Source organism: Mus caroli, unplaced genomic scaffold (genome assembly GCF_978045245.1).
Source record: "Mus caroli unplaced genomic scaffold, Mus_caroli_1 scaffold_13, whole genome shotgun sequence".
NCBI classification, from domain to species: Eukaryota; Metazoa; Chordata; class Mammalia; order Rodentia; family Muridae; genus Mus; species Mus caroli.
This window is the reverse complement of record NW_028227268.1, coordinates 8,955,001-8,982,589: the sequence shown is the minus strand read 5'-3', so window position 1 is coordinate 8,982,589 and position 27,589 is coordinate 8,955,001. Positions and strand designations below refer to the sequence as shown.

Sequence of the window (27,589 nt, the reverse complement as noted above, 5' to 3'; positions counted from 1 at the left end):
AAGGAAAGGCTAGAGCTCCCACAAAACCTAAAATGTGGTCCTGGAAGGAGTCCCTAACCAATGGCTGGTTCCAGGAACGCCCTACAGTGGGTTATCTTGTTGTCAGGGCAAACACACAGCCCTCTGTACCCAAGAAGAAGCCACAGAGCTGTAAGAGGCAAAGTCATGCTCTGCCCTAGGGTTTTCTCTGATAGACTGGGTGTTTCTGATGAACCCCTTTCAATTTTTTCTTGATACCACAGCACTATAGCAGCCAAAGGCTCGAACAAAGGAGTACAGAGTCACGCTCCTGGTAGGTCAGGCCCAGCTGTCTATTGAGGACAGTCATGCTGGGGCAGAGCAAAGCTATGGATTTTCCTGGCCAGCCGCGGTTGGTTTTCTCATGAGGGTGCCAGCCTTTGCCATTCAGTAGCAAAAGACATCTGCACTCCAGCGATCTGGAAAACAGGATGGTCCTCCTAATGTGTGTGACACTCACACAAGCCTACTGCTGACAAGCCTGCTGCCAACCTCTCATTCATAGAGGGAAAAGAAAGGAGAGACTTCCACCTCCCTTACCTAGACCAGTGGGCTTCCGAGGCCACCAGGACAACCACAGTGGGGGTGGGGCGGAGGAGGGGCTTTCCATAAACACCAGGCTCTGGGCCCAGCACCACAGCTATTGAGCCCAAAGCTCAGAGGTGGGCGGAGCCAATCCCCTCCAACGGACTTCGATGACACCAAGTGGGGTCTAAGGTTCAAGGTTTTCCAAAGGCATCTACCACCACCCCCAACAGCCACCAATATGTTCCCTGTATACCACAGTTCTTAGTGATGATGTCTGAACTATAGGTCATCTTGAGGACACTCAGGATCCCCACATGGCCATCTAAAGCAGTGATGGGTACATGCATCTTTTATCTAAAGATAGATCTAGAATGTTCTAGAGGATACTAAATCGTATTCTGGTCAGCCCAGCCACGGCAAAGGCTGTGGCCAAATATTTTACCCTAGCTGTTTCAGTGGCTTTATCTTAGTTTTTCTTTCTTGATTTGTTATTTGATTGACTGATTGATTAATGATTGGTTTGTTCTGAGGATAAAACTTTGTACTTTACAGATCCTAGGCAACTGTTTTACAACTGAGCTTAAACTCACAGCCATCCTTGATAGAGCCCCACTCCTGCCCTTATTCTTGCTCATAAATATAACATTGTTTGAAAACTGCCTTTAACACCTCCAGTATCAGAGGAGGCATAGATATACTTTACAGTCTGAGACTTTACTAAGCACTGTCCAATCCCCGTGAGACAGGGAAGGGCTCGATTTTCAATACAGCAGAATACTAGTAGATTTAGAGATGCATTTGTAATGATGCTACCTGGACACTAGAGGGCGCCATACCCCAAGAGTCTGGATGACCTGGCCCTGGCCCTGAATGGGCTCCACATGTGGATGTACAAAACTTAACAGGATAAAAGGTCCCAGATATCCTAGCTGCAAGCCTCAGGATGTAGACTCACACCTAGCTGCTGGAGTGACCAATAAGCAGGTTCCTGGAGGCCCGCAAAGAGGAGTCAGACATGTACCATATGCTCTACTTGCTCCTACGTATGCCAATCACCGACATAGCAAACATTTTCTTACACGCATCTCTTTGCAACATTCCCAGGCTCCCTTTGTCCATAGATGGGGAAGGCAACTCGGTGGCCAAGCATTTATCTCCCGCGTGCTTTAGGTCCCATCCCTGGCACCACAGGGAGTCCACACTGACTTGCAAGCAAGCAGAATGCTGGGAGGCAGAGCTCCTGGATCAGGGAAGCCATAACCCTCTCCCACCCACCTAGGCGAGGCTGACGTCCCTGCCACCAGGCCAGTCCTGCAGAAATAACACAGCGGAGAAGTCACCATTTGTGCATGGGTATGGGTGGGGGGCACATACTGAACATTAGCACCCAAAGGCCCCTTCTTCAATATAATTAATAGTCTGAGACTTTTCTTTTTTTCTTTTTCTTTTTCTTTTTTTTTTTTTTTTTTTTGGTTTTTGTTTTGTTTTGTTTGTTTGTTTGAGTTTTTTGGTTTTTCGAGACAGGGTTTCTCTGTATAGCCCTGGCTGTCCTGGAACTCACTTTGTAGACCAGGCCGGCCTCGAACTCAGAAATCTGCCTGCCTCTCTGCCTCTGCCTCCCGAGTGCTGGGATTAAAGGTGTGCACCAGACTTTTCTAAAGCACTGTTCAACCCCAGTGAGAAAGGGAAGGGCCAGATTTTCAGTACAGCAGAAAACTGGTAGATTTAGAGATGCAATTGTGATAATGCTACCTAGACACTAGAGGGAGCCATACCCCAACAGTCTGGATGCCCTGGCCTTAAATTTACTTTTTATTTCATAGAGTCTCTTGTCAAAAAACAACCTGCCCAAAATGACTCCCTAGCAGAGGGTGGCACCGAGTCAACCGCAAGAATAGGTCTGTCACAACCCATGCAAGTTCCAATGAACAGAGACAAAATATAAAGAGCCATGTGCTTTGCTCCAGAGAACATGCCATACAAAGACCAACCAAAGACCAGCATTGCAGCCGCTCTGAGAGTGACCAAGCATAACTCGTGCTCAGAGCACTCATGCTGTGATCAACCAAGCATCGTGGTCCCAGCACTGAGCACCAGGTGGGACACTTCAGCCAGTCCTGGGGGACTTTTGTCTTCGGGCAAGGGCTCAGTCTCAGGAGCCACAGCAGGGGGACACTACAGCTGACCCTGAGAACTGGAAAGGCTGTAGAGAAGCCACAGGTAAGGGAGCAGGTACAGGTACAGGGGATAGGGAGCTACTGCCAGGCCAGGCTGACTACCCAGCATGGTGAGGAGGCCCGTGTCATGGCCCGCAGGGCTACTGTCTAGTTTTATTTGAACTCAGTAAAAAGAACACACTTTCCAGCTAAGGAAACTGCTTGACTCTGTTGTGTTAACCTGCTCCTGTGAACAACACGGCTGTAAACGGAACTTCTAATCTTGTTTTTAATGAGGACCCTAAAAGAGGAAAACGTGAACAGGGAGGGCCACATCCAAGAAGCAAGGGGCCTGGGATAAGAACCCGGGGCCTGGGATAAGAACCCGGGCCCTGGGATAATAGCACCCCCTCTGGCATCCAGGACCCCTCCTTTTGATCCTAAGGCTTCTGGCCTCACTAGTCACAGCAATTGGTATCTAGAGGACTCTTGATGGCAGGGGACCCTGACAACTGTCTTGAAGCCAACAGTGCCTGCAGGGCTGGGAGAGACAGAAGGCTACATGCAGGTGTCCTCGATGTATGACCAACTTACAGCCTCTGAACACAGTGGAAACCAAACATCAAAAAGCTACTTAATTCAGCCAGCTTGCCACACACCCCAACTTAGGGGTGCAGAGCACAGCAGGCTGGGGGTTGTAGCTGGCTGCCCTTGCCCTGGGGTCACGGTGGCCACTGAGGATGGGGTCACATGACAGCCAAGCCAGGGAAATATCCAGATTCCAATCAGAAGGCAGGCTTTGCATGGAGAACATTTCGCTCACAGGACAGTAAGGTCCACAACTCCAGAACTGTGCTGGGGACGGAATGCAGCAAAGGAGAGCCCGCAGAGCACACATGAGGTCCGGGGTAAAGATGGGTGTGTGGGTGTGTGTGTGTGTGTGTGTGTGTGTGTGTGTGTGTGCGTTGTGGCTTTGTTTTCTTGCTTTAATGGACATTTAAGCAAAGGAAATTTGGAGCCTAGATGACCAATGAATGTTCTGGGTGTTCAATGAAGTAAGGGGTGTGGAACCAAACACAGGGCCAGCTCCCCTGGTGACCAGTCCATCTCTCTCACCTCCAGCTTTGACAGACACCATCTATCCCGAGTTGTTCACAAAGAGGGCTGAGTAAACCGTAAACCCCAAGAAGAGGACAAGAGGAACCAGCAGGAGAAAGGACCTGCCTGTGGATGAGCGAAGGGCTGACAGGCAACGCTGGGTGGTGGGAAGAGGGAAGAGGGAAGAGAAGATGATCTTGGAGCGAGGTCCCCAAGCTCAGACACAGAGGATTGCTTAGAGAAAAAAAAAATGACAGCTTTTGTCTGAGTTTGAGGTGGCAGGCTCAGAGGATGAGGAGGCCTGTGCCCAACTCCATGGGCTTCCCTCGAGTCTCGCTTGGGCACTGCTGAACACACCTGGCTGAGTGGACCATTCTCCCTCTCCATCAGCCTCATGGGATCTCGGGGAACTGCCTAAGGAGTTACCTAGCAATGCAGGACAGGATGGGAGTTAGCTCTATGTTCCTGTTATTTACATTTACACACACACAGAGCTTCTCATTCCACCCTGTGTTAGAACAAACCAAAACCAAAAAGATTAATCATTAAAACATTAGAAACCTAGTACCCAGGCACCGGGGTAGCCTGAGGAAATAGCGGCTTGTTCTCAAGGATATGGGGCAGAAACCCGCCTCTGTATCAAAATGGGAACATGCAGAATGAGCCCTGTGTCTCTGTCACAGCGATGTGATAGGGACATCTGCCAAGACTTTCAAGGAGACAGACGCTGGGTAGGTTTCAGCTTAGGCCACTGGCAACTCTCCAGTTCTTCTCAGCCACAGCTCCTGCCCCCAAAGGAATGACCCTTTGGGTTAAAAGCTCTGCAACCCCCCACACACACACACATGTTTGCATGCACACACACACACACACACAGTAGTTCCACACTTAGCAATCCATAAGCCAGGGCAGTTGGCTCTCGAGGCCATGAACTCAGAAGAGGACAATACAGCTTTTCTCTTTTGAGGGAGGTGTTTGCTTAACACTCTGCCCTCTGAAGGCCAAAGAGAAGAGCCGGGCTGTGAAGGCAGGACCAAGGATCAGCACCCGGAAGGCATCCCAAAGCCAACAGCCCAGGGGGGGTCTGCAGGGGGTGGAGCACGGCATGAGCAGGGGGTGGGGAAATGCAGAAAGGGTCCCCAGGGTCACTGAGCCTGCACATCCACTTACAGGGACAAATGGCCCTTAAGCTATGGCTGTGTGCCAGAGTGTTCCAAGAGGCTTAAAAGACATGGAGCTGGAAAGCAGAGGAGAAGATGGAGGCTGAGATGTGCCCGTACAGCCCCAGGTTCAAGGCTGGATGGATACTGTTTCCTGGCTGTGCGCTTCTACCCATCAGGAGCCTCTTCACCAGAGCCCCCTCCCTTGCTGTAAATGCACACACAGATGCTAGTGTTGCTTCCAACCAGGTACCAAAGACCCAGTTGGGTCCAACAGTAAACTAGAGAAAGACAGACCATAGAGCATTCATAACTACATAGACATAAATGGAGCCGGCATGCAGGGGAGATGCTAGGGCGAGAGCCTGCTGCAAAGGCATGAGGACCTGAGTTCAAAGCCCACAGAGCCTGGTGTGAGTGTGTCGGTGCCTGGATCCTTAGGATGGGGATGTGGAGGCAGGAGGATTGTGGGGGCTTGCGGCTGACAGCCTAGCTGCAGTGAGAGATGCTGTCTTAAAGGAGTCAGGGGGAGAGGGATAGAGCAGGTAGGGTACCTAACATGTCCCCTCTGGCCTCCACATACCCACACAGCCACACGGACGGACAGACGGACACACACACGCCCCAAAACAAAAGCACCCTGTGTCTCAATAGTGACAAATGGGAGAGGAAGGGCCAAGAAACGGGAACACAAACCCCACACATAGGCCAGGAAGAGAGATCCCCGACTGAGTGCGTAAAATCACCCCACGTACCACACGTCCCTCCACCTCCCTCCCGCCCCTGATTTCAGGTTGTCACCTTTTGACGAGCAATCCGCAGGCCACTTGCCCAGATTACATTTCCCACCTGTGTCTACCTGGCCAGTCAGGACTCTATACCACGAACACGGGGGCCAAGCATCCTGTGTGTGCCCTCCCACTCAGGCACCCGCATCTCTTGCAAACACTCATCCTCCAGTCCCCCCACCCCCACCCCCCATGTATTAGTGACTTTATTCACTGTTGTGGTGAAAGCAACTCACGGGAGAGGATGTTGACTTTGAATCCCGCTTGAAGGGAGCGGTGGGGAAGGCCTGTCGGAAGCATGAAGCGGCTGGCTGCACTGCGTCTGTGATCAGGAAGCAGGAGAGATGCGTGCTGGTATCAGTTTCTCCTAATGAGTCAGCCCCGAGCCTGGCCGATAAGAATGGGCAAGTCTTCCCTCCACACGTGGTTCAACCTCTGGAAAAACTCCCACAGACACACGCCCACGAGTACGTTTCCCGGGTGACTCTGAATCCAGTCAGGCTGACAGCAAAGACTCTCCCTCACGTTCAGGGTGAACCGCTCTAAGAAGGCAGCGGCCTCCCTCACCTGCAAGTCAGCGTTCTGGTGCATTCCGTCTCTCTGCGCAGCCTAGAGTCATCTCAGGCTTCCTTCCCTGGGCTCTGCCTGGGAGCCCCTGGGAGCCCCTCGGAAGCCTGCGGTTCTGGCTACAGCACTTTGCTCAAGTTCATTTCCCCTTCCTTTGCCTAGGCCAGATGTTCAATACCCTTCTGAGAGATACAAACATGGTTCCTCATCCCAGGGTCCTCAGGTTGGGGTAGGGCTGGTGAGGAGGAAGAGGGTGGGAACAGGAGTAGATCACACTCAGTTTTCACATACGGCAGCCTTAAAAGTCACCTAGGGGCAGGGTCAGCTTCTGCTTGCCTGATAAGCCTGGGGACGAGTGCTACCAGCATCTGCCCCCACAAAACCCCTCCTCTGGCCACTTTGGAGGGGCAGGAGCAAAGCCTGGGGGAGTCAAGTCCTTCCTGGCTGAAAACAGGGCTGGACTGTGTTCCAGTCTCCCACTTGTTTTGGTCAGGACACACCTGTTCTCCCTCAGCCTTAATTGAGACCCAGCAGCCTGGATGGAGGAGGTCCCATCTCTAACTCTGGCAGGCAAGGTGGGAGGCATAATAAAGAGACAGCGCAGGAAGTGCAGGACAAGACAAGGCTCTGAGCCCTGAGGGTAACCAACACCCCTCTCAGGTCATCCCATTAGCCCGTTTGCCGCCAAGAGTCCAACAGGCTGGATACCCTGGATGCAGTGAGGGCTAGTGCCCTCGCTCTCTGAGTTCCTCAAGTGAACAAAGTCAGATGTGAAAGGCACAGACAGCTACAGGAGGGGCCTCCGAAGGGTGGTCTGATGGAGCCAAAAGCAAACCAGTCACCAGCCAGGTACCACTGCGCACAGCCAGCCTTCTAGTCCTCTGGTTACAGACTTCAAAAGCAACTCAAGGTAGCAGGGGGGTGGGGGGGAGGGGAGGTGCTCACAACCACTCCAGGGGGAACTATGGTACACGATGGGAGTTGCCAGATGGTCCCTAAGAGGGCCAAGGGGAAGCCACATTGAAGAGAGATGGACATCTATAAAGGACATACGGGTTTCCCAGGCAAGAGATCTGTTTCAAATCCTGGCTGTCTCCAGGCTGGGAAGACAGCTCAGTGGATAGAGGGCTTGCCGTGTGACATGAGGGTCTGAGTTTCCTCCCTGATAAGACAGAGGCGGTGGCCAGCACTTATCCTAGAGCAGAGGATAGGGGTGTGCGTCCCTGGAGCTTCTTAGACCACCAGCCAGTCTGGCCGAATCAGCAAGGCACCCTGTACCAAAACACAAGGGGGACTCTTCATGAGGTTGACCTCTGGCCCCTTTATAAGAATGCACACACATACCTGCACATGTGCACATGCATGTACACGCAATAAGCAAGCTAGCAAATAAATGCCTAGAGCCGGACACCAGCTAGGTAGGAGACTCGGCACCTCTGGCTGTGCCAGGAATGCCTAGTCAAAGACAGGGACCACTCCCAATGTCTGGGTGAGAAGGAAAGGGGTGTGTGTGTCTATGTGTGTGTGTTTCTGTCTGTCTCTCTGCCATTATCTCTGGGCCTCTTTCAGAATGTCCCAGAGGCTGGTACCCAATAGCTACTCAGGAATGATGAAGCAATATGTCTCTTGCAAGAGAAGGCAGAAGAAAGGGCCCGGGAAGAGCAGTGATGTGGACAGGCAAGGTGTGCATAGGAGACCAGCCTTGCAAAGCAGCACTGACTTAACCTCCCTGAGAAAAATCTCTGTTCCTGCTTGGGCACCTTCTGCTGTGTTTGCCTCCTCCTCAATGCAGGGTCCCCCATGCCAGCAATGAGTGAGGCCCCCAAGAGACAGGGCCCCAAAACAGTTAAAAGGGGAACCATGAGCCATTTGCTTCTGGGTTAGGGGGGTGGATACCACCAGGCCACTGTCATGTCACCCACTTTAGACTGATGTGAACCGGATGCCTTCAGGATCACTAGCAATGAAAAATGAGGGGGAGCCCAGGCACAGAAGGAAAACCCGCATTGCCCCGTATTGTGGAGCCCACTAGGAGGCGCTGGCAGACAGCCAGAGTCAGCAGGACCAGCTGGGACCCTGAGCTGTCCAGGTCACCCTGGAGGTTGGGGGGGAGGCAGAGAGAGACCCTCCCCACACAGGGCAAGTTCCCTCTTCCTTCTCCCAAGCCAGCTACCCCTTCTGGCTTTTCTCTGATGCCTCAAAGGCTCTGCTGTGTTCACACAGGTCAGAGGTTCTCACCATTTGACCGGGGGATGGAGTGTCATTGCAAGCAAACGACCTGGAGTCCTTAGGTTGAGTGGATCTGCCACTGTGAATCAAGGATAAAGACAGGCTATCTGCACAGAGCTGTTGGTAGTGCAGGCGTGACCATGAGGATGCCTGACACACAGCAGCCTTCAGCTGGGCAGGCAACACTGCTAAGCACTTGGAACAGTCTCTGTAGCCAGAGGGCTTGGGTTGGCGCCAGGTGGCACCACTTAACGCGCTGTGTGATTGACAGCAGCTTACTAGCCCTCTCTGTGCTTCTGCCACCCCATCAGTCAAACAGAGGTCACAACACTGCCTACCTCTAAACCCCTTGTGAGGAACATATGTGCACATGTGTGCACACACGTGTGTTTGAGCACACATATATGTATGTGCTGCTGTGCTGACAATAGCCGATAGCCACAGCCCAGACTCTAAAATCCTCAGCCATCTTTCGAGACATTCTCTCTCCATAGTGGCACAGAGACTGGCCAGACCCCTAGGAAGTCCTCGTGTGGTCCCCACAGTACAGTATTGAGTCTGTCAGAACGGAAAGGCCGCTCTCAGCACCACACTGTCCTGCAGGGCATCCATGGCTACTGTCATGTGACAAAGACAAGGTCAGCAAGGACTCCGTGATAGCCCAGAAAGGATGCATCTGCCAAGGAGTCAGGGGTCTACGTTACAGACAAAGCCATGGGGCTGGAGAGACGGTTCTGGGGTTAAAGGCACTGGCTACTCTTCCCCAGCACCTATAAGGCAGCTCATAGCCATCCACAACTATAGGTCTAGGGAGTCTGATATCCTCTACTGGCCTCTGTGGGCACTGCATACACACAGTACACAGCCATACATGCAGGCAAAAGACCCACCCACATAAATAAAATAAAATACCAGCCATGGTGATGTAGTCTGTAAAGCCAGTACTCAGAAGGCTGAGGGGAGAAAACCATAAGTTAGAGATTGACCTGTGCAATATAGTGAGTTCGAGGGCAGCCTGGGCCCCTGGTGTACCCACAATCCCATGGGGGGGAAAACTCTGAACTGATGGTGAGAAAGGAAGCCGAGTCCGTGGATCGAGAGGATATAACTGCACAGGCGTGTCTAGGAGTGAACTGTCAGTCTCCCGGAGAGCTCTGTGGAAGAGGTCTGCTTCTTCACTAACAGTACACACACACACACACACACACACAGAGTCCCTACTGACATCCTCCTCCTGGGATCCCATTGGCTGATCTCCAAGCTCCAGGGACATCTCTGTCCTAGCATCAGATCAGCCAGCCATACTGTAGCAAAAACACACCTGCCAGGACAGACCTTCTGTCCACTCTCCCTCCTAACTCCAGGGGGGGACTCAATCCACTGTGGCTTCCTCCTCCCCAGCACCACCCTCAAAGAACTGGATAAAGACCCTAAAGCACAAACACACTCCAGAAGGAAAGGTCTGAGACCAGCCACTCCTGAAACTCCCATCAAGGTGGGTGTCTTGGTCCCTCTGAGCCTCTTCTAGGGACCCAGGACCTCAGGAGAGAGGCAGCGATTGTCCCATACCACAGGCCTCTTTGCCTGCACCCCTGCCCCGACCTCCTGAGACAAAGGCTTCTTTCTCCTTGCTCCTCGGGGTCACCACATTTTCCTCAGACCTGTGCTTGTTTTCTTTCTGCCTGGGCCCATCTTGGCTCGCCTTCCCCAGCACCAGCATCCTCTGGAGACAAACACTGTATTGTTTCCATAGCCCTAATAAATGACTCGGTCCCCCAGCCCCCCCCCACCTCCTGCCACTAACTTGCTCACCCTCCCAGCCTTGCCCTGTCTGAAGTCTCCCTTATGCAAAGCATCCCTACCATGGATGAAGAACAGCAGTCTTATGACATTGTTGGGGGAGGGAGAAACACTTGTGCTCAAGTGTTTCTCCTCTCATTCTTCTGGAAGGGCTGTCCAGGGACGGGAGGTGTCTGTGGCCTGTTTAACCCAGCCCCTCCCTCTGGTTCACATGCAGGTAAAACAGAATGACTTTCCAGTGAGTCTTCCAAAACACCTCTGTCACACTGGGTTACGCTTCTCATGGCCCCTCAAAAAGGTTCAAGTAGAATAGGGTCAAAGCCAAACAGCAGCTGATGTTCCTCCCCAACAAGCCAAGTCGGGGGGGCCCCAGATGTGTTTGAAGACTGTCCATACCACCTGCATGAGCTTCTACAACAAGGGCTTGCTCTCCTGAGCTCCTGGAAGGCAGGGCACAACTGCACACAGGAACAATGAGACAAAAATGAGACACTCGTCACCCTGCCCAACACAGGTTGACTGTTCCAACTTGGTAGGGTTCAGGAGTCAGCAAAGAAATGCCCAGAGCCTCTATCCTGGCAGAACAAGGGAAGGTAGTTTGAAATCGACTCAGGCACATAGACCTCCGACCTCTCATCTGGCTCTGACATTCATCAACCACCTCCAAGGGCTGATGCAGCCACCAGGTCAGCGCCATGACTCCTTTATACCCTCATTCCCTGGATAAGGCTGACCAGGATGGTAGAGCGTCCATATCCTCACTGCTCTGCTGGAAGTACGCCACCCTCCTCCAAGCAGAGACTGGGGACTTCAGAGCCAAGACAGATGGACCTGAAGCACAGAGGAACGCAAAAGAGACCAGAAGAGGATGGGCCCCTGCCTGCCTCCCGCATGTGATATCCCAAAACACACAGGCCTGGGCAGAACGTGAGAACTCATGGCCGGTGTTCTGCCTGGGATATGAAGAGGCATGGCAAGTCACTGTAGCTTAAAGTTTTCAATGCCTACTTGTAATTGGGGTTCTTAAAACACTTTAACCTCCCTTCTAGCCCACTACCCACCAGAGGGAGTGGAAAAGAAAGGATATGGGGGAAATGGGTCAGTTTAGAAATTGTTCTTTGGAGCAAAACATCCTTTCACCTATGTCTGCCTTCAAGAAAATGCTCCTTCCTGTGTTTGCCCCAGCAAAACACCATCTGACACAGCTGACTCTCCAAAGGACCCTTAAGTTTCCACTTCAAGTCATCTACCCAGGGCAAAAGAAGACCAAGGTACCCAGATACAACCCAATGGGTACCAAAGGACTCTCTTCCTCCTCTCCTTCCTCTTCTTCCTCTTCCTCCTCTTCCCCCTCCCCCCTCCCCCTCCCCCTCCTCTCCCTCTTCCCCCTCCTCCTCCTCCTCCTCCTCCCCCTCCTCTTGATCAAGTTACAGGTTGACAGATGAAATGGGTCTCTCTACAAAGCACTGAGTTGGAAGGCCTTGAACACCTATATGTGCAAGAGGTGGGCGTTATCAGCATGGTAAAGAAGTGACCAAGGAACCGCAGGAGAGGCAGTGACTGCCACGGGAGACGAAAATGGATGGTGTGGGTGGGAGAACCGATCCATGCCCATCCGTCCGAGGGGACTCTTCTGGAGTCCATAGTTAGCAAAAGCCTACACACGGCACTTCCTGTATTCTAGACCCAATTCTGGAAGATGTAAAGGAAGTAGGGGCCCATCCTCCATGTCTAAGCTGGGCTGCTAATGTCTCTCCAAAACCTAGCATTCATCCACTCTCAAGATCCGCACCATCCCCCAACCCTCAGGACAACAGCCTAGGCTCCTCTCTTCTGCTCTGACCTAAACATCTACCCAAGCTCGCCACTGCGCAGTTCCTTGGTACAGATCTGCCCCCTGTAGCTGAGGGATGAGGAATTTCTCAGGTAGCAGGCTTCCAACTGTGTGCTCACCAGCACACTGGCAGGACAGACACTAGGCTTCCTAAGAGCCATACCCCACCTCCTTCAGGACTCGCATTCCCAAAGCCCAGGAGCCCCTGCCATCTGCAGGAGGACAAGGTCCCACCCACACCTCTCCTCACCACTGCCCAGCATTGCAGGATCCACCCTGCACCAAGGTGACCTCGGTTCATGCTCCAGGCAGCCTCTGGTGTCGGGGCTGCAGGTCCCACAGTGGGCACAGTGCACTTGGCTAGACAAGGATGCTTTAAGGACCTCACGCCTGCAGTGTTAGCCCATCTAGTCTCACAGCTATCTTCCACGAGCTAGGACTCTGAGCTCAGCCACAAAGCCCACCTGGACAGGCCCTTACCCTGCCACAGCTCCCTCCTGGGGTAGAAAAGAAAGAGCAGAGGCATACAGATCAGCACTCAGGAGCCTCCTGCCTCTGCAGCACTCAGTACACACACACATACACACACACACACACATACATACATACATACATACATACATACATATATACCACAAGTGCGTATGTGCACTTACACATACAGCTTCAGGGCCTACCATGCCTCTTGAAGAAAAAAAAAAAACAAACAGGAAGAAAGGCTCACAGACAGGGGGACCCTCCCCTGGTGGGAGGGGTGAGGAGCCTTCTCTCTAGAAATGTCATCGGAGAAGGGTCCTCATGGTAAGACTATGACAGTAAGGTCCTAAATCCAGCATGTATGCCAAAGCAACCAGGCACCTCCCTCCCAGTGTCTGAGCTGGCTAAACCCTCACTACCATCCCCTTACAGGTGCCAGAGACAGGGCCACCTGACACCTTGCTCTCTTGAACCTCAATGGCTCAGCTTGTGCTGAGGAGGCTGGGGAGAGGCAGGAAGGCCATGGATAAAGCCCAACCCAGAGTCAGCTCCTAAAATGTGCAGGCCTGGCAATCTCCACAAATCGCTATGATCTTCATTCATTCAGCCCCACCACACCCCAGATGTCATGAACGAACCCTGTTAGAGTGCAGCCTGTGAGGTGAGTGCTTATGCACCTCCCCCCTTCTCCCTCTCTCCCTCTCTTCCCCCTCCCTCCTTCTCCCTCTCTCTGTCTCTCTCTGTGTCTCTCCCCCTCTCACTCCTCCTTCCCCTTATCTCCCTCTCTGTCTGTCTCTGTCTCTGTCTGTCTCTCTCTCTCTCTCACCTATACACACACACACACACACACACACAGAGAGAGAGAGAGAGAGGAAGAGGAAGAGAGAGAGTCTAGAACCATCAGAGTTGGAAACGGGAGCCTCAGGAAGTAACTCAAGGGAAGGGGATTTCCCTCTCAGAGTCTTGCTAAGCCATCGTGAGATGAGCCTGTCTCATCGACAGTATAGGGCTCGGTAAGTTGTTCACAGGGCCCACTCCACTCAGTGGCTGTTCAACAAACATTCAGATGCCCTGCTCTCAAAAATGGCTGGTTGTAGAACTTTTTGGTGTCTATGACCTGAAAGAAATAAATTTCTGTGCCACACCACAGTCAGATCTGCTCTAAATAGTGAAGGACACACACACACACACACACACACACACACATACACACACACACACACACACACACACACACACACACACACGGCACTCATAGATGGTCACCCTCCCCAGTGAGCCACCAAAAGTCTCTTCTAAAATACATACAGAGCTACACAGCTGGTGCCCAGTCTACTGAACTGGGAGGTTTTCCCTAGCCAAATAATAGGGGACAAAATAAAAATATAACCACTTCACTTTGGGATTTCTCCTTGGCCAGCAAAGATAACTTGCCAAAGGTTTTTTTTTTTTTTTTTTTTTTAGTTTCCAGAGAGGGGGAGGGAGGACTTCAGGATCAGGATGAGTTACCTGATGAGAAACTTGCAGCTGACCATCCCATGCCAACACTCCCCCCAAACTGCAATGATAATAACCCACAAGGCTCTTCCCATCAAAGCTGGTGCAGACCCCCGTCTTCTGTTTGCTCAGACCCCTGCTCTCCAGCACAAAGTCTTTATTGGTCTCCCTGCAGGGGTGAAAATAAAGGGGGTTTTGTGCTCCTCCTGTCCCCCCTCCCTCTGCTGGCTGAGAGAGTTTATCTGACATTGCAGGAGTCTTTGTAAACTGAATGTCCCAGGATAAGCGGTCCCTTAAGAGTCCCTTGGCCTGGGACAGAGGGACCCTCTCCAGAGGAGAATAGGGAGCTTGTTCCAATGTGCTTTTAATAGGGGGGGCGGGGTGTCCCCAGGACAGGCCTCCAGCACGCTCACAGAAGGGTCTCTGTCCCAGGGCTACAATGGAGGGAATTCTTAAAGACAGGGATGTTGAAGGGGGGGGGGTGAAGTTTTTCCTAAGGGGAGGGGAGGGAAGTTGGAGGGAAAAGGGGGAGGAACGGCAGTCCTTCTCATGGCCAGAACAATCCAGGCTGTAACAAGGCCTCTCTATGCCTCAGGAGCAACTGAATGAATGGCTGGGCCTTAGCAGCTTCACAGAGCAGAATTCTCCTGGCATCCGGGTCTCCTGTCAGCACAAGATCTGCGTCCCAAATCCAGGATGTGAGCTACCAGCACACCAGAAAAAAAAAAGTCTTTCTTGCAAGGAGGGGAACCTTGGTTACCTTGTCTTAAGCAGGCACCCTCCAAAGGCCACAAGAGTTCAAATATCCACCCAGGGAAAGGATGGACGCGGTACCCACTAAATCTTTAAATAAACAGTGTTCCCGAGCGGTTGTTCTGTATTTTCACTCTGTTGACGTGGGTCTTCCTGGAGTGAGGTGTCCACTCGGATCAGCCCCAGCAATCCCCAGCCTTGTCCGTGGCCTGCAGGAAGCAGCTAAGGAAAGCAGAGACACCTTCAATGTCCACGCTAACCAAAGAGGCATAGATAGAGTCACCAGGTTCTGAGAAGATAAAGCAGCCCAAGGCTATGCTGTGATGTCACAGCAAAGGACAGGGCTGGGACCAGGGCTGACCAGGACTTTGTAGATAGAAACAAAACATGGAGGATAGAAGCCTGAGGATTCTGGGACCAGCCACATGGACCAGCATCCTATGTGGAAAATCAATGGAGCAGCTTTTGCAGTTGGATGCATCGGGCAGCAACAAAACCAGAGAACACATACCTATGGTTCCATGAAAGAGAGGAGCCAAGGCACATGAAACAGTGGTGGTGGTGGTGGTGGTGGCGGTGGTACACACGGCTACAGGCCATCAAGAAGAGGAATTCTGGGTGCCAAAGAAAACTTTGCAAAAATAAAAAGCCAATCCTGGATGAGTTTATCCTGGTCCTTGGATGAAAATATCGGCCTCCAGTTCACCGTCATTGCTGAGACTCACTAACTTAATGGATAAAGAGGAGGCGGGAGATGTAGCAGAGGAAGGACCCAGGCAAGGTCCTGGGCTGGCGCTAGCCACTGCAGACCCCCAACACTTATGAGCTAGAAGGTGCCACCTGGCTTCCTCCCCCCACACCTCACCCCAGCCACTCAAGCCGACACATCCCCAGGCTGGCTATTCGTCTCACCTACCTTCCATACTGAAGTCCACACACTGCCTTTACACAAGTCACCTCACCAAAGCCCATGGAAACCACAGCCCAAATTCTACACTTCCTAGAGAAAAACCCCAGAGGGAATTGGGCCTTCTAGTTAGAAAATGAAAACTTTCTTCCCCCAATTAAATCCAGCAACATGAGAGCACAGATGTGCCCCGGTCCAAGCAGAGAGAACCACGGAGCTGACTTTTTCAAATCACAGAATGTCTAAGGTCGGGGTGGTAGGGGCTGGGGAGATGGTTCAGATGGCTGCACTGGCTGCCCAAACCCAGTGATCAGAGTTTGATGCCAGGAACCCAGGTAGAAAGCCGGATGCTGTGGTGTTTCTCTGTAACCCCAACACTCCTACAGCGACAGACACACTGACAGGAGAACGGGATGTGAGCTCACACAAGTGGTGTAGTGGTAGAAACAAGAGAAATTCTGCCTCAAAAGCAAGGGGCAAGGAGAGTTGTCCTCCGACCTTCATATGCATGCACACATACACACCTGCACACACTCATCTGCAGGTACACACACACACCTATACACACAATGTACACACACACATCTACATACTACCTGCACACTGTCCTCTGACCTTCATATGCACATACACACAGGCACACATTTGCACACATCTGCACGCACACACAATCTACACACACATCATCTATACACATCTGCACACACCTGCACACACACACATAGGAAAACCTAAATATTTTTTTAATCAGTAGAAGGAAGGATTTAAGTCCACCTACTACAGTGAACGATGCCTTCTTCAACCCCAATCTTCCCTCAACCTCAAGGTCCCGGGACTTCCATTCTCCACCCTCCCAGCCACGTCAATTAAAGAGTATGCTATACAAAGGACCAGCTACATGATGGCAGGAAGGGGGTGCAGCTCAGACAAGGAAGAGCATCTCAGCAACCTGTCAGAAGGTGATGTTGCATGGCTCCCCCTAGTTCTAGGCATAGCATCCAAAGAGTGGACCCAAGCAATAGGTCTACCCTGTAAGTTAAGCTTTGGGTTCCAGAAAAGCAGCATTATCACTCTCCCCATGGACTGACCCTGAGAACCCCTTGACACTAGGTCCATCTGCTTCCTCATCAGCCCATGGAAGCACACAGCCCACCCTCACAAGCCTTCTTAACTGAGGATGCAGGGAAAACCCTCTCAGGATCGTCTTTGTAAATGCCTAACGGGACAGCAGTTTGACCAATCCAGGCTTCCATATCATTCACTGGGTTTCCGTATCATTCACAATGCTGAGGCATGCTTTGGGCATGGGCACTGTCTAAAGCAAACAGGGGTAGGACGGTGTTGTGGGGATATACTAGTTGGTTTTTTGTTTTTTTTTTTTTTTTTTTGGTTTTTTTTTTGGAGGGGTTGTTTGTTTTGGTTTTTCCAGACAGGGTTTCTCTGTATAGCTCTGGCTGTCCAGGAACTCACTTTGTAGACTAGGCTGGCCTTGAACTCAGAAATCCGCCTGCCTCTGCCTCCCGAGTGCTGGGATTAAAGCCATGCGAAGACAGACCTGTCTCCATCTGATCCAGACTCTGTCACAGCAAGCTTGACAATGCCTCCCATTTATTGGTAGCTCCCCAAACCATGCCACGCCCCATGGGAGGGATAAGGGGGAGAACAAATGGAAGGAATAGAAGTGAGGGGACACCTCGAACCCCTGGAGTGCCCAATGAGAGCTCCTTATGGGTTGACCCAGTAATGAACCTTGTGGCTTGTATATCCATTATTTCGACACTGGCCATACTGTCTCAGCTACAGAAGGGAAAGTCATCTATTTCCAATGGACTCTGAGAGGGTGAAAGAAACACTGTTCTTTTTTTTTTTAATTTTTAATATTTTTATTACATATTTTCCTCAATTACATTTCCAATGCTATCCCAAAAGTCCCCCATAGCGCCCCCCACTTCCCTACCCACCCATTCCCATTCTTTTGGCCCTGGCATTCCCCTATATTGGGGCATATAAAGTTTGCAAGTCCAATGGGCCTCTCTTTCCATTGATGGCCGACTAGGCCAGAAACACTGTTCTAAGAAGACAAACTACACCCATTGACACATGATGCAAATTCATTTGATTTGTGTCTTCTAGAACTTTCCAAAAGGATACACATCTACAAGCATGCAGCTAAAGGCTTTGTCACCGACCAGCCAAGTGACTCAGACGAGTGACAAAAGCTCCTGGAGCCTCAGTTTCCTCTTCTGGTAAATGGAACAACCTGCTTTCCTCCCAGATACCTTCAATACCTAAGAATCACACCCTCTTCTCCCCCTCCCCCCTTAAGAAAACAACCCCTACTCAAGTTGCAGACAGAAATAATCTATCCATGATGGTGAGATGCCCCCCCACCCCCAGTGGTAAATGAGGACAGCTGACAGCCCCTCCCAGGGCTGTGTAGCTTCCTTTAAGGGCTCACAGAACCCATGAGCATGAGTCACAGCTTCTCAAAGCCTACCTGTGTAGTGAGGATCAAGTGAGTCCCCCCACCTCCAGCCCCACAGCCTGGAGATCAAAGCCGCCGCTCTCATGCGGAGCGCCTGGGAGATCTCCTTCCAAGTTGGCACATGAACGTGTGAACGAGAAAGAACTGTCTCAATACAGCCACTTGTGCCGAGACGCCTGCGCTGACTCCATGTCTGGCTTCCCTGGGCTCTCAGCTTCCCTGCCAGCTGCCAAACGCACGAGTCTGGCAAGAAGTCTGCCCAAATCCATTGCCCCAGCTCCTGGCTACTGGTTGTGAATGCCAGGAAGGGACAGAAGGCATCTCCCTCAAGGGACACACAGGGGACAATAGCGAGGGCCTGTGGATACTCTCTGTCAGGGAACTGCTTTTTTTCTTTGAAGAAATCCCAGGTAAAGGGTGCCATTCAACGCACCGGGATGCTTCTCTGTGACAACGATGTAGAGGAAAAAGAAGCCAGTCACAGGCGACACATGGCGAGGCTGGATTTAGCAACCCACGAGTCAAACTCCTGACTCCATGGTGGAGCAAAGCAACGTCTCCATGCAGAAACAAGACTGTGGGGTTGGCAGAGGTAGGAGAGGAAGGCACTATTAGAGCGTGTTCACCAGCCAGCTTTCCGTGTGCATCAGCGTGCCTCCAGGCTCACAACAAGCACACCCGAAAAGTGTGCAGGTGCTCAGTCGTGCCCCGATGCCCACGTTGGTCACATCAAGTGTGCATGGGGCATCTCTCCCTGTCTACTTCTGCTTCCATTGCAGAATCCTAGTGGGGTTGGGAAGCCAGGGTGTGAAGCCTGTGACCTTAAAGATTCAGTTGATCATGTGATCCATCTCCTGGCCACAGCTGCAATGGGGAACAGAGGGTGGCCCAGGGTCTGCCCTAATGAGCGTTAACACTAGGAATCTGCAGTCAGGAGGCCCGAGATGCTGCCCTTCTTGCCCCCACCAGGGGTATACCTAACAAGGGAGCTGGATACAGATGTAAAGAATCAGGGGGAAGGAGACCCGCAAATACCCGAAAAGCACAGCCCCCAGACTCAGCAGTTTGAAACCTAGGATCATTTTAAGCTGAGTCAAACCAGTTTCTCTGAAACCCGCAACTAAAAGCCTGTTACCCAGGTAAACACACTCCTTTTATGAACAAAGACTTGAGACCAGAGACCTAGCAAGATAGATCCAGTCATAGAAATGGACAGGTGTTGGCTGGGCAGGACACTGTGTTGAGCTATGACTCCATCTTTAAAGCTGGCAATCCTAAAAATAGTCCCCAAAGAGCCCCAAGACCATGAAGATCAGTGGAAATGAAAAGAAGTCATCTCTGGGCAAGACTAGAGACTGGCCCGTTCTTCCTGCTAGAACCTAGATGATTGGCAGCTGTCTGAGTTGGGGTTTCTATTCCTGCACAAATTCATGAAGAAGAAGCAAGTTGGGGAGGAAAGGGTTTATTCGGCTTACACTTCCATGCTGCTGTTCATCACCAAAGGAAGTCAGGACTGGAACTCAAGCAGGTCAGGAAGCAGGAGCTGATGCAGAGGCCATGGAGTGATGTTCTTTACTGGCTTGCTTCTCCTGGCTTGCTCAGCTTGCTTTCTTATAGAACCCAGGATCACCAGCCCAGGGATGGCACCACCCACAATGGGCCTCCCGCCTTGATCACTAATTGAGAAAATGCCTTACAACTGGATCTCATGGAGACATTTCCTCACCTGACACTCCTTTCTCTGTGATAACTCCAGCTTGTGTCAAGCTGATGCCACCTGGGAAAGCAACAATTAATTGAACCACAGTCTGTGATGCAGATAAAGCCCCTTGGCTGAGTCTGTCTTACAAGTTCAAATGATGCCGTCAGATGGCCAGTGTGACCAGCAAGCCACATGGGCGCCTACAGGTATATCTTTCCCAAGCTGTTGCCTATAAGAAGACATGTTTCTGGGGTGACAAGGGTCTAGAGAAAGGGTTTGAAAAGAGGTGCGCGCGGGGGGGGGTGTTGCCAGTTTCCCTCACAACAAAGAGGAGAAGGGAGGGCCAGGATACAGGAAAGGTACTTAAATAAAGATAAAAACCAACCCTGGAAAGGCCCAAACAGCCCAGTGGTCAGGGTGGGGCGAGAAACCAAGACCAGCTCAGGTCTCTGGTTAACCACATCCCTGGTTTCCACTCAGAAATCTAATTTAACCGCCGAATACCTGAATGCCAAAGTGGGCTTGCCAGAAACCGCAGATCCCCTGAGAATCAATTTAACACACAAACAAGTGTATCTGTCGACAGGCCAAAGAGGAGAGGTCGGGGGCAGAGTTCACCCTGGGAAGAGGTCACTGGGAGTCATTTGCTACGGGAGGTAAACTCCGAGGTGTGGCCTGATTCCTTCCATCATCCCCAAATAGCTCTAAGGACAAGCTCTTGACACCCAAGTCTAAAAGTGAAAAAAATTTAAAAACTCAAATGGCAAAGAACAGCATCCTCAGGCACAAGGTAAGGTACAGAGAGCTGGGAGGCTCGAATATGAGCACAGCCTGTGTGTGCCCCAGGGCTAATGACAGTACTCAATGAAAATGTCTGGTCCCAACTGGAGACTGGATGCAGGCACCGGCTAGCTGATCACAACCCAGAACAGGTGGAACCTTCTGGGCTCGCACAGGAAAACACAAGAAGAAAGGAGATCACCTGAACCCAGCCCTGATCCTGGCTCTCCACGGCTCTGCCCCCAAATCTGACACCTTGCTATAGGGCTCAAGCTCTAAACCACAGGCCACCCAGCTGTACAGGAAAGGGCTCATTAGTAAAAAGTAAAAAGTTTCCATTGAAGCAATGTTCATTCCTGTGTGAAAATTTGAGGCTGTGGGACAAGCAGGAAGAGAGGACTCACCCCAGAGTGCCCCTAAACAGTGAGACCATGCTCTACCTCGCCCTCCAGTCCCCACACCTCCACACCAGACGCTTTCCAAACACCTCCTTCCCCAGCTCTGCCAGGTTGGGAGTTCAGGTCGACAGGTGACTTCTGCTGGGCCTAGGTAAACAGCCTTGGAGGCACTAGTCTGTGCCCGAAGGCCCTCCTCCCTCAGGTGGGATGACAGCCGGCTATCACCAGGCTGAGGGTAATGTCAGATGGGACATGGGCACCAGAGCGCCGGAAAACTGCAGCCCACATAGTAAGACTTCAGGAGTACACTAGGCCACCGAGCCTCGCCATCCAGAGACGGACAACTGCAGGGCAACTCTGCTGTCCCTGGGTTCTTTGGGGGAATTTAACTCCTAATAGAGGTTGCTTCCTCTAGGCTACAAGCACCCCAGAGCACAGGAGGGAGGGAGGGAGGGAGGGGAAGAGAAAGGGGTGTACAGTGTGGACTAGAAAGTGTGCGTGATCAATGGCTAGCAAGGCAAAAGGGTACAGCTACAGGGGAAGGCAGGGTGGATCTTGAATAAAAAAATAAAATTAAACATGAAATCACAACATGATCCAGTCATCCCACTTTTGTTTGCAGACGCAAAGGACTAGAAGCAGGAACCTAGACGAATATTTACACACCCAGAACGGTAACAGCATTATTTACTGTGGCCGGAAGGCCTCAGCAGAAGGAGGTGACATTGGGACTCAGGAAGGAGAAGCAATGGGTACACGTTACTACAGCATGGATAAACGTGAGGGCATCGTGCTAAAGTGACTAGCAATCAGTCAAAGTCGCAGATAGGATAGTAGATGGGTTTCCAGGGTCAGGAAGATGGGCAATGGGGAGTTAGCGCTTCATCAATATGGAGTTTCTCTTAGGGCAAATGCTATCTGCAGAAGTTGGGTGACCACTGAGCAGTGCACAGACCAAGTGCCACAACTGTACATAGAAAAACAGACAAAGACCGTAATTCTTACCTTCTGCATATCTTATAATGATAAAATAATGGATTTTTTAATGAGTTAAGAAGTCAGATCTGCAGACACAACGACAGTCAGTCACCTAACAATTCTGAGCGCCTTCTGAATACAGAGGAAACCCCTAAAAGCCAGCACCCCCCAACACCATTGTCTCTATAAGTAAAGCAGGGCAGATCCCCTCCTGACTTGACTTCTTACTGACACCAAAGACCACAAGAGGCCACATGCAGAGGAACGAAAGGAACAGCAGAAGTGTCTAAGGACACATCCTGTGGGCACTGTCTTTACAGCCTGAAGCAGGGGGAAAACCCACAGTCGAGTGACTGGAAATACGTCTACAGTTGGCTCACAGGGCATGCCCGCTGGAACTTGAGGGCAGACTAGGTTAGTTCTCCCATCCCAGGCTCCCCAGTCCAGTGAAGGCAAAGGATTGATCAATGTAAACAAGGCCAGGAGCCCACTTGTTAGGCAAAAGAAATGGATGTGCAAGAGACACCAAAGATTAGCATCTTCTGAGCTCAGCAGCTCAGAAGGCGGGGTGGGCTCACAGAGCGGAGGGGTTTGATCTATTTCTAGGGTTGCAGAACTCCAGGTCCTCCAAACACAGCCACTTCTGTCTAACCACACACTAAGGCACCTGGATTCGAGACTTCTGTGCGAAAACCTGTAGCAACAAACCAGATCTGGGAGGTGGAGGTGATGATTCACGGCGCAGGAAGGATTCTTGGATGGAAACCTGCTGCCTCAGCATTCTTGCAGGTCGCGGGATTCCTCTGGGCTTTGGGACTTTCACAGAATCCAACAGGAATGGTATTGTATGGGGCTCCCCCCCCCAACCTCCTACCCCCTTACAGAATCAAACAGGAATGGTATCATATGGGACCCCCCCCAGCCCCCTACCCCACCCGAAGCATCACAAACTCAGTCTAGGAAGCTAAGCTTGAGGGATTCTGAACAGAGCACACTTAACCAGCAGCCTGACTGAAGGGAAGGTATTCACAAGGGGGCCAAATGCAATCCTCTTGTGAACCCTGGGCTCTACCACAGCGGTAGCCGGGGCTGCTAGCTGGGTGCGGGGGAAGAAGCAGAAGCAAGAGGATGTATGTTCAAGGCCAGCCTGGGCTACGGCAGGAAGGACCTGTCCTAACATTAAAAGGATAATTTGGCACAGAGGATGCCCACTGACTCCATGGGAACCTTGCTGTTGACATGGTCACAACCCAAGGTCACAGTGGTCTGTGTGGATGCTGTTGCAAAGTAGCCCAGTTGGGGGACACCTTCCAGGCTTCCAGGGCCGCACATATGGGAGAAGGACTGCAGACCTAATGTGTTCCTACACTAAAGAGTTTCCTGTTATGTTCCCGCCCACGGCACAACCGTCTCGCGACGGACAAAGGACACACAAATCTACGGACAAAGGACACACAACTTTGAGAAGTAGCAAAAAACAAAAAACAAACAAAAGAACCAATACCAACAAATGACAAGAACAAAGGAGACTGGAATACAAGAAGCTAAGCCCACAGAGGCTGCCTGGAGGAGGTGGAGCAAAGGGGTCTGCAGCCAGGAAGAAGCAGTTGTTCCCTGTCTTCGAGCTTCTCCTGTATAATCTCCCGGTGAGCACGTAAGAAGCACAGCCCACCCTGCCGCCTCCTGAGCCCTAGACAAATCCAAACAGAACTAAGGTGGGGCAAGCAGGGGACATGGCTAAGCAAGGTCTCCAGGCCGTTCATTCTCAAGCAAGCCACAGTCTGAAGGCACATTGAAGAGGGCTGGGGACAGTCTGAACCAGACCCGGGTAGATCCAGGAAGAGCTGTGGTTCCTTGGGTTGGTGGGGGTGGGGTTCAAGGCTAAGTCCTGAGAGAGAGGGACAAGAGCAAGGATGGAGAGACACCTCCATGCCCATCCTGCGCCCCTGCCCCTCTCCTGTAATACTTTTTGCGATGACCTTCGAGGTTGTGGGCTGGGAACAGGAAATGCCTTGCATCAGGAGGAAGAGCAGAGACTAGAGATCTCTCCCACTACAAACTACAGGGTGACAGGGTGTAGCAGCTGAGGCAGGAGGATTGTTTCGAGGTCAAGGCCAGCCTGGACTACAGAGTGAGACCCTATCCAAAACAAAACAAAACAAAACAAAACCAATCAAACAGTACAGGTGGTGGGGACATTCCGGATCCTCAAAGAAAAATCAAGTCCAACAGCCAGACCCTAGATGTAGGCTCTCCTGGGGCTGAAGGGACCTCCCAACTGCCGAGCCTCACACAGATGTCATCAATGCTCTGTGCAACCAGCCACTCCACACTGGAGAAGCAGAGCTATGCCGGAAGCAGGCAGCCCTACGCCTCATAAGGCGTATGGAGGAGCTGTATGGGGCGAGGAAGCCAGAGAGGCTTCCTGGAGCAAGAGAAAATGAATTTGGTCACCGTAGGACCTTTGCCGGGGAGAGACGACACACGGGCTTCAGCAGGCCAAGAATCAACCTTCTCATACATGATCTTGTACGTGAAGGCCTTCGTCCCCAAAGTCCTTCACACTGGCTCCCCTAGCCCCCGAAGGAAATCTCTTACAGAAAGACGGACTCTCTTAACCACTACTCCCTCAATCCACTCTGAGGCGAGAGCAAGGCTGTCTGTCCCTTTAGCTACGACCAGGAAATGCGGCCTCGGCGAGGTTTGCACGCCAGGGGCCTGACACACCTGCCACTCCTGGGTTGTGAGTCACCTGCGCAAGCACTGCACCACATACTTCTCAACCATGGGGCAGGCTGCTCATGGGCTCCTCTCACGCACACCGGATGTTATCCATCTCCTGCCTCCAGAAACGTGTTGGGACAGATCGGTTTAATAACCCAATTTTCACTCAACAACATGCCTGATGGAAGTTCAATGGAGTTGGGGACGGAGAAATGGTTCTTCCATTTGGTGTCTGGGCCTCCCATGGGGTCCTTGGGGGTGGAGGGTGGGGTGTCCTGATCCTGTTCAGCAGCTGTCAGACAGGATGGGTCAGTGGGGATGGATGGGAGTTGGAGGTGGCCTCTCAATTTCAGGCTTTCTGGGAACAAAAGCCACCCACCTCTTGTGCTGCCTCAGTCTCCATTTTTACAAGATGGCTTTGTAGCACACAGGATGAGTTTGGGCCCCACTCGGGACACCAATGGGGTAATAGGAATCATGGGTCAGAAGCCCCAGATCCTTGTTGGCGCCCGGGGGCCTGATCACTGCACCATGGTGTGTGCCAGATGTTAACATGTGGGGAATCTGGGGAAAAGAGACAGAAGAGGCCGTATTTGCCGCTTTCCTATAAACCTAGATCCGTGCTCAATTCAAAGGTTAGTGTTAAAGCAAAGGCAGCAGTTTAAATCCTGCTGCCTAGCAAACACGGACCTGCGGGGTCACTGAAACAGTCGCTAGCATAATTTGCAGGAGAATTTCAAGCCAATAGTCCTGGAGGTGTTGAACGACTCTTTGGAAGTGGGCAGGCCTGGCAGGCTCAGTGACCTTTTCGTGGTTTTTAGCCCCATGCCTCTGTGTCCCCTCCCTAAGAGAAAGGCTGTGTGAGAGATGAGTGGTGCCCTCTGCCTCTAAACCCTCTTGGAAATGTCTTCCACTTGTAAGGCTTCTCCAACGTTTAATCGACAGACTTACAGAGGACAATCTCTAGAAACTGGTCGAGATGCGTCCTCCCAAGCGCAGAGAAATACTGAGGTACTAAAGGACTCCCCTGCCTTGGCATTTGATTGCTGGGGCTACGTTTGGGAATACCTAAGTATCCAACAGTAGACTGATTGCCAAGCAAAGGATTGCTTGGTGGCTGCAGAATTCAGTAGTGCTACAAGAGTCATAAATGGGGATCGGGGGAGAGGCACATGAACAGGAAACAAAGTCATGAATACTGTGGATTGTACACCCTCAGCCTGACCCTAGAAGAGGCCCTTTGAAACCAGTCTCACTGACCAAGGACCCACAGACGATCTCTCCCGGACCCATTCTCCCCGTCCCCATACAACAAGAAACTACAGAAACGTGCACCTGGCAGGAAGCCTCCAGTCGCCACAATGCTAGATACACAGCACTTCTTACTGGAGAACCATCCAGAACCAGTCTGGGCATACACAAGCACCTGGATGGAACCAGGGGCAGCAGGACCCCAGCTTCTGCAGGACAGCCAAGACTCATAAAACTTCATTTAAAACATTTTTTTTCTTCCTATGCTGCCTAGCCTGCCCTCCTTGACTGAGACCTCAGGGCTCCTGGGCACTTACCAAAGCCAGTCCCTGGCTGAATTGCTTCCTATGTTGGAGGGAGTTCTGGGTGGGAAATGGACCACCACACACACGTTCCAAAACAACACCTCAGGACTGCTGACAGGGGTCGGTGGGGGAGGGGAGAAGAAATCCATATCTGGAAATTGTCCCCAGGAAACCAGGACCAGGGGGAAAGTTCTGGAATTAAGGGTGAGAACCCAGGAGGGAAAAGGAAACAGAGGAACCTGGTGTAATTTAGGGTGGGGAAGCTCTATCATTCACTCAACAAACACCTACTCTCAGACAACCTCGTGACAGGTACCAACCTCCCACTACAACGCAATCCCAAAAGTTCAAGGAGGAGAGAGACCTACTGAGCACCGACTCCTATGATTTACAGTTATGTCTCAAGACCTAAGGCAAAAGTCTTCTTTATCATACAAGTCACACCAAGAGGAGGAGGATGGTAGGTGCAAACACTGGACCAAATTCCTGCCCTGGTAAAATGTACTCACATGGTGGCCAATATACCCATCCCTCCATCAACTCCACAGCAGCCCAGTCCTGAAAATAATGCAGTATCCACCAAGGGCTCCCACCGCTACCCAGCCTCCTGTGGCCTCTTGCAAACACTGCGCCTCAGCAGCCCGCTGCGTGCAATGGGCAGCTTCCTGGAGAGGCATGGCTAGCAAAGCAAAGGGTCCCAAAGGACCAACCCTGCCAAAAGGCAAGTGCCAAGAAGGCAGGCGCTCTCTGTCCTGGCGCGGGGTAACCAATGGCTTATCCTATCCATGCTGCAGGCTGAAGGACAAGACGATGAGCCCAGAACAGCCGCTGACTACAGAGATCTGAGCTAGTAGGGTCCACCTGAGGGTTGCGAAAATGATTTCCCAGACGTCAACTAGAACGAAAATTCCAATCCTTAAACCTTCAAAAACCAACACAACGCTAAAGAAGGGCAAATCAAATCCACAACTGCGCACTGCGGGGAAACTTACCTCCAGGTGGAAGAGCGAGCGGCTGGGAGATGGAAAGACAACCCACGGATGATGGAGACCCGGTCGAGAGTCTTCTAAATCCAGTTGATAAGCACCAAGTAATCCACGTTAGGGGAACCCCAACCCTTTACCCCCCTGTCCATCCAGCGCCCAAAGCCAAAG

At 51.6% G+C, this 27,589-nt stretch overlaps 1 long non-coding RNA gene across 1 annotated transcript in view; it reads right to left on the bottom strand.

Annotated features, from left to right (window-relative positions):
* Positions 1 to 27,589, bottom strand: part of LOC110306337 (uncharacterized) — a 153,701-nt gene that overhangs the window by 125,745 nt on the left and 367 nt on the right. Inside the window, exon 1 of the long non-coding RNA XR_003837980.2 lies at positions 27,428 to 27,589. This exon is cut by the window's right edge and continues 367 nt beyond it. This is a non-coding gene — a long non-coding RNA (uncharacterized LOC110306337). The remainder of the gene's footprint in view (positions 1 to 27,427) is intronic.